Below are 6,402 nucleotides of genomic sequence, written 5' to 3' on the forward strand. Positions count from 1 at the left end.
ACTGAAACCCGGTGAAGTTCTTGACAGAGCAGAGCGTGTGCACTGAGCTATATAATACTATAGCTATATACTGTATTATATAGCTCAGTGAGCGTGTGCAGGTGATCCTTTTATCCACACCCAGACTACATGAAACTCACAGCAGGTGTCTGAAACCTCCAGGTGTTCCACAAAGACACCAACTCCCAGAAGTGAAGGTGGAGTAAGATGGATGATAAATACGGAGAGAAGGTGCAAACAAAGCAGCGGAATTCTGCATATTTAGGGCAACACTGCCCCCTACTGGTGCAGGGCAGTCCTAACTGGTGAACTCCACGCAGGGGTGTCCAAACTTTGCACTGTGGGCCAGAACTAAGCTGGCAGTACTAACACAGAAATTAGAAGTTTATGTGCAAAACGTTTCCTTTTGAGCTGCACACCTATAAACAAAATGTTTTTTTTTTTAAAAGACCTGGAGCTGTAAATCCTGGTGGATCTGAAACATCTCGGCGTTTTGCCTGCAAACAATGTTTTAAAACTTTGTCTGTTTTTTTTGTGTGTGTGTTTTCTCAGCAACCAGAACAGGATGTGGGTCGTGTTCTCTTCAGAAACTCCTGCTTTATTCAGCCGAGTACCAACTGGGTCCACCAGTCTGCTAGGAGTAAAAGTCACTGCGTTCTTTGTGGGGTTTGGGTCAGATGTTTGTTGACAATAAAGATGGTATAGGTACCATTTACATAGTGGGCCGGTACCAAGTCCTGCTGGAAGAATGAAAATAGCCTCTCCATAAAGCTTCTCAGCAAAGGGAAACAGGAAGTGCTTTAGCTGTTGCCGTTTTTCCTTCCACTAAACTTTCCATTAATGGGCTTGGACACAGCACTGTTAACAGTGACCTTTTGTTGGTTCCCCTCCTTGTAGGTAGGGCCAGTGATCATCTACTGGGTGGTGCTGCAGACCAGAATATGGAGATAAATATATGGACCTGATGGGAGGAAAGTGTAAAATTGCTGAGTTTATTTATGTTTTCATTTATTGAGAGACACTTGTGCACCAACCAGGTTCTGACTGATGTGATCTACAGGACGACACCATCTGACCAGAGGCGAAGATGTTGATTCACTTAAACTCTAAACTATGAGCCGAGAGCTTCTAAAGAGTTTGTTGCGTTAAAATTGGAAAAAAACATGTTAATAATTTCCTCCTGTGCCTGACGGCATATCAGAGCTGAACGTTCTTCTGGTGTTCTTTGTTAACTTCCTGCTTCAGTCTCACCTGGTAACAGGTGTATGATGTGTCATTGCATATTTTCCTGGTTTTCTTTGGACCCACCAGGCTGAAACGATCCACCTGACAGCACCGACCAGCAGGTGGCGCTCCAGCTCCAGGATGGGCTGATGATAACTCTGGTTTTTATCAGCATCCGCTGAAACTTCACAGCTGAAACCTGACGTTTAGGTTTCAGCACTTCATGTTGGTCCTGCAGAGAATCCTGAGGAAGAACTTCACCTGTTTGACCAAATCATCCTCCAACATCCACAGCTCCAGGTTTTCAGAAGATAAAAGTCATTACCTGTCAGATTCAGACTGAGATGCTCGCCAACAGCCGCCTCTAACACCTTGAGCAGGTGAGCTTCTGCAGATGATCCCACAGGATGCTGGAGAACACCTGAATGTGACTATGGTTCCTACATGGTGTACCACACTAGATTCGCTGATTTGCACATTTGCACATTGTATCGTATTCTGCAAAATTGATGCTGCACCTTAACCCGAAACGTACTGCAGAACTGTGTACAATGCAACTGTCTACTTTCAAATCACTGCTGCACCCTACTGCATATTTGTCTACATTTGGTTTACATTGTTTACATTTCAACTGCCTACTGTTCACTGCTGCACTTTATCCGGAAGTAAATTGAAATTTATCCTGTAAGTGACTGCGACTGATCACTGCACTTTATCCTGTACTGTAATTCACTGCAAGGTATCCTGTAGAGTTACTGCAATATTTCTGAGCTGTGTGAAAAACGAAATTTCGTTCTGTATGCACTCTGTGTATACAAAATGACAATAAAGAAAGTCTAAGTCTAAGTCTACAACATTCTGTAAATGCCTGAAAAATCAGAAACGTAATTCTTCTTTATGTTGTGAAAATATTTCTATTTCCAGATGTTGGAGCTGGTTTTCCACAGTTGCGTCCGATCGGAGTTTGAATATTGACCATTTGGGCAGAGCTGTTCTGGTCCACATGCATGGACCTGCAGAGACGTTCTTCAGCACTTGGTTCCTTACCTTCGGTCTGTGGAACCACTCTAATTCCAGGTCAAACTCAACAGGAAACTGAAGCTCGTTCTCAGACTGCCTTGGTTGGCCGTGAGGCTGGAGGAGCGGAACTGATCCTGTTTTGCTTAATTTTTATGGGCGGACAGCGTCTAACAGGAGACGGTGATCGGATCTGGTGGAACGTCGGAAATAATATTTTTGTATTTATATGAAGCAGAAATGAATCCTCTCTGATTCTTTTCACCTGATTCTGACCCTCACTGTGAAGGCTGCTGATGTTCTGGTTCTGCTCTGGAGGAGAAGGCCGCTAACAGTGAGTCACGTTTCTTCCTGTTAAAAGAGGAGTTTCCTTCCCACTGTCGCCATATGCATCAGTTGGAGGGACAGCTTCAAAGACTGGATGGCTTCCTTTCACAGAAAACATGATTTGCATTTTAAAGTGAACTAATTAACACAGAGAGGTAATGAAAATGATTTAAAGCGTTAACAGCAACTTAAATCTTTATGAATGGAAATTAACCAAAGATGTGAAATCAGTGAGTCAGAACCGAGCCGGTAGGTCCGAGCAGATCCAGCACCAGGCTGAACAAACCCAGAAAAACCCGACCGGTCTGAGGATGGGAAGATGGTTCCTCCTTCAACTCGGGTCCAAAAGTTCATTAATGAAGGAATAACGGAACATCTCAGCGCCGACTGTCTGTCAAATGTTTCTCAGTGGAGCAGGATTAAAGCATTGGTCCCTCGCAGAGCTCGGTACCACAGGTTAAAAAAAGGTTCTGCCTAATTAGTTAGCTGGTTCTGGTTACTAACTTCTGTAGATTTATCTCAAGCTGCTGCTTTATTTTGTTAAATGTTTGAACTTCTTTGCCTGTATTCACAAAAACTTTAATGAGCTTTTAAAACTCAGAGCAGCTCGTTGTGGAACCCGTCCCATCATTACAACCGGACCTTTAATCACAGCAGACATCAGGACTGAGCAGCTGCTTTTGGCTCCGTTTTAACTCAATCCATCGATCCCATAACTGAATCAGGGCGGACTAATGAAATCCTTCTGGGATGACGTTAATTCTCTCCTCTGTCTCCTCCAGTCCGGTCGTCTCTCCATCTTCTGTACTTCAAACATCCGTCTCTGTAATTCTGAGGGTGACAGTAAGACAGGTGAGTAAAGGTTCATCTCTGCTGGTTCCAGAACAGACCGGCTGCAGGTAGATGTGGAGAAATTAGACATTTAAAGCACGGTCCGTGTCTACTTCAAGGACTGTAGGAAAAACTTCATGCGCAGATCATCAGGAATTTCCAGCTGCAGTGAGACTCTTGTTTTTCCAACACTTTCAGACAAAATACCTGCAAGCTTACTGCCTGCCCTGTGGCAACACCTGAGGGACATTTAACCAGCATGTCTAGGGTAGAAAAACATGTTTCTACACAGCAATGATTGATTTTGATTTATGCTTTTTAATAAAAAAAAATAGAGCACTTTAAATATAACAATATTGATATTATTGATGTTCCAACAATAAGTAACCAAAAAAGTCTTGTTTTATTGTTTGTTAAAGAGGAGAAAGCACCTCCAGAAATGCAAAGCGCGGTGTTCCAGGCTTCCAGCAGTGTTGCCAGGCCTGCTTATTATCAGCAACTTTTGGTTTGTTCACTTAAACTATTTACAAAAGAGAGGTAATAGAGCTGGTTGCTTGTTTTTCTCGGAAAAACTGCCAACACAAGCTTCCAGTCACACACCAGTTTGTGTCCAAAATGCTTCTGCATGGGCACAGAGGGATAAAATATTTATATTATTCTCGATGCTTCACCTGCTGTGTAACAGTTTACGTAATTTATCCGTAACAAAAACAGCAATCCCCTCAAACACACACCGCTGCTCATTCATCATACGTCGTATGTGTGCGTGCATCATCTTTTGTCTGAGGACGTGTAACAGCGGCTAGCTGCTAACGTTAGTGTCCTCAAACGACAGCGAAAATAATAATTTTGTTTATGGAATATGGGTTAGTGAAGCTAAGTTTTTGGTCAGCTGTGCCCACCACTGAATAAAAGCATCCAAACAAAAATTATTATATTTCTGCAGCAACAGCGCCACCAGATGGTAAAACTGGGACATTACAAGACTTTTAGACATTCAGTAAATCTGAATCTGGTTCCATGGAGACTCATTTATCAGATTAAATGTAGCTTTTAAAACAACATATAAATAAATTAAAGCCTGAAAAATTGCACTTACCCCAGGGGCATGGTGCCTGTGACCCACCCCAAACCCACTCAGTGCCTCCCTGACAGCCTGTTTAGGTTCTGAATGTGTTCTTGCTGTTAAAAGAGAGTTGTTCCTCTCCACTGTCACCGTATGCTTCCTTTGGTATGTTGACATTTTGTTTATCAGCTGACCTTTAAATACATTAAAACTGGATTTGCTTTGGTCCCCTGATCCATTAAATAAAAACAAAATGATGTGCTGAGGGATAAATTTAGGATTTTCATGAATAAATAAATTCCTGAGAAGGAAGCAGCCCATTTATTTCCTCCTCTTCCTCCTCTTCCTCCTCCTCCTCCTCCTCCTCCTCTGAGCTGCATTATGAAACGACACCTCGTCCAAACTCCATCTGTATCCTCCTGGGTTTCAGGGCCTGTTTATTCCTTCATCAGCCTCGCTCTTTTCCTCCTCTTCCTCCTGCCGCCTCGGCTGCATCTCTTAATAATTTAGATGAACCTGAAATTCAGATGAAGTTCGCTCAGAGGCAGATGGAGTTCCTTTATTAGGATGCAGAAACTGGACCTCCCTGTTACCCCCCCACCCCACCCCCCACCCCCGCCCGACTCCTCCTCACTCCATCTTCCTCCCTTGCCAACGGTTGTCATGACAACTGGTCTTCTTGCCCCAGAAACAAGATCTGAAGCCTGATGTCTTTGATGCTTCATTTGATGGAGACTAAAATAACAAGCTGCACCATTAAAGAAATAAACGTATCTTCACGTTTATTCCTGTAAAACCTTTTAAAACCGTTCAGTAACCTTTAGATTTCTGTTGCTCATAACTGACTCGCATCTCCAGATAAAGAGAGACTCTCCATCTAGAATCCATTCCTATCGGGTGGGAGAAACAGAGGAACTAAAATAGTTTAGGGAAGCTGTGAAAGAGTCCAGCTAAAGTCGCTGAACAGAGCCGGCCCAAGGCACAAGCAAACTAAACCACTGCTTAGGGCCCCAGCACCGTCAGGGGCCTCCCATGGATGCTTGAATTTTAATGCAGACTAGAGAACTAAAATGCTTATATTTGTTCATTGAAAAGAAAACTATTACACTGGATTTGACTGTTTCAGCAGCGATAAATTAAGAGATTATTAATTGTCCAAACTGGATGGGTTCTGCCAGGATTATTGAGATGCATAAAGACAAATTTGCTAAATATTCGCATTTTAGATTTAAAGGAACTGACTAGTTGACCTGGTAAAAGTGCAAAGAAGAACCCGTATAGTTTGGTTGTTGTGTTACTATGGTTACAATCTGATGCTATGTCTTTGATCTTTTTTTGTGTTTGATCACAAAAATGTCTCAGCAAATAATAACCAATTATCCCTGATTTAGTTTAAGCTCCGCCCCTTCTCCCAGATTCCGCCTAATCTGTGTTAAAATGCTGTTTGAGGTGCTGATGAATTAATGAGGGGCCCCCAGTCTGATGATGCCTGAGGCCCCGTTAGGCCCCGTTAGGCCCCGTTAGGCCCCGTTAGGCCCCGTTAGGCTCTGGAGTCACAGACAGAGGAGACTCGTGTGACTGATGCTGAACCTGCAGGCTGAAATGGTTCTGCTGCTGGGAGTTGGTGCTGGGTGGAGTAACGAGCCTGGAGACTCACAGGATCTCATTTTAAGCAGGATTTATTCCCTCAGTGAAGACAACAACGTGTCAGATTAATGTGAACACCGTCCTCGTTCAGCAGTCACTTTAAGGCATGCACAGGCGAAAGGGTCCGTCAGCGGTCCGTAGTGAAGGGTTCATGCTCGCAGCGTCTCAGGCCGCCCTGCTGGCAGCAGAAGCAGGCGGAAAGCGGGTTACACGGGTCGGTACCGACAGGAGAATAAATACAAAACCTTTCAGAGGATAGAAATACCACTGAGATCAGACTGAAGTCACTG

The sequence above is a fragment of the Fundulus heteroclitus genome, chromosome 16, assembly GCF_011125445.2.
Source record: "Fundulus heteroclitus isolate FHET01 chromosome 16, MU-UCD_Fhet_4.1, whole genome shotgun sequence".
NCBI classification, from domain to species: domain Eukaryota; kingdom Metazoa; phylum Chordata; class Actinopteri; order Cyprinodontiformes; family Fundulidae; genus Fundulus; species Fundulus heteroclitus.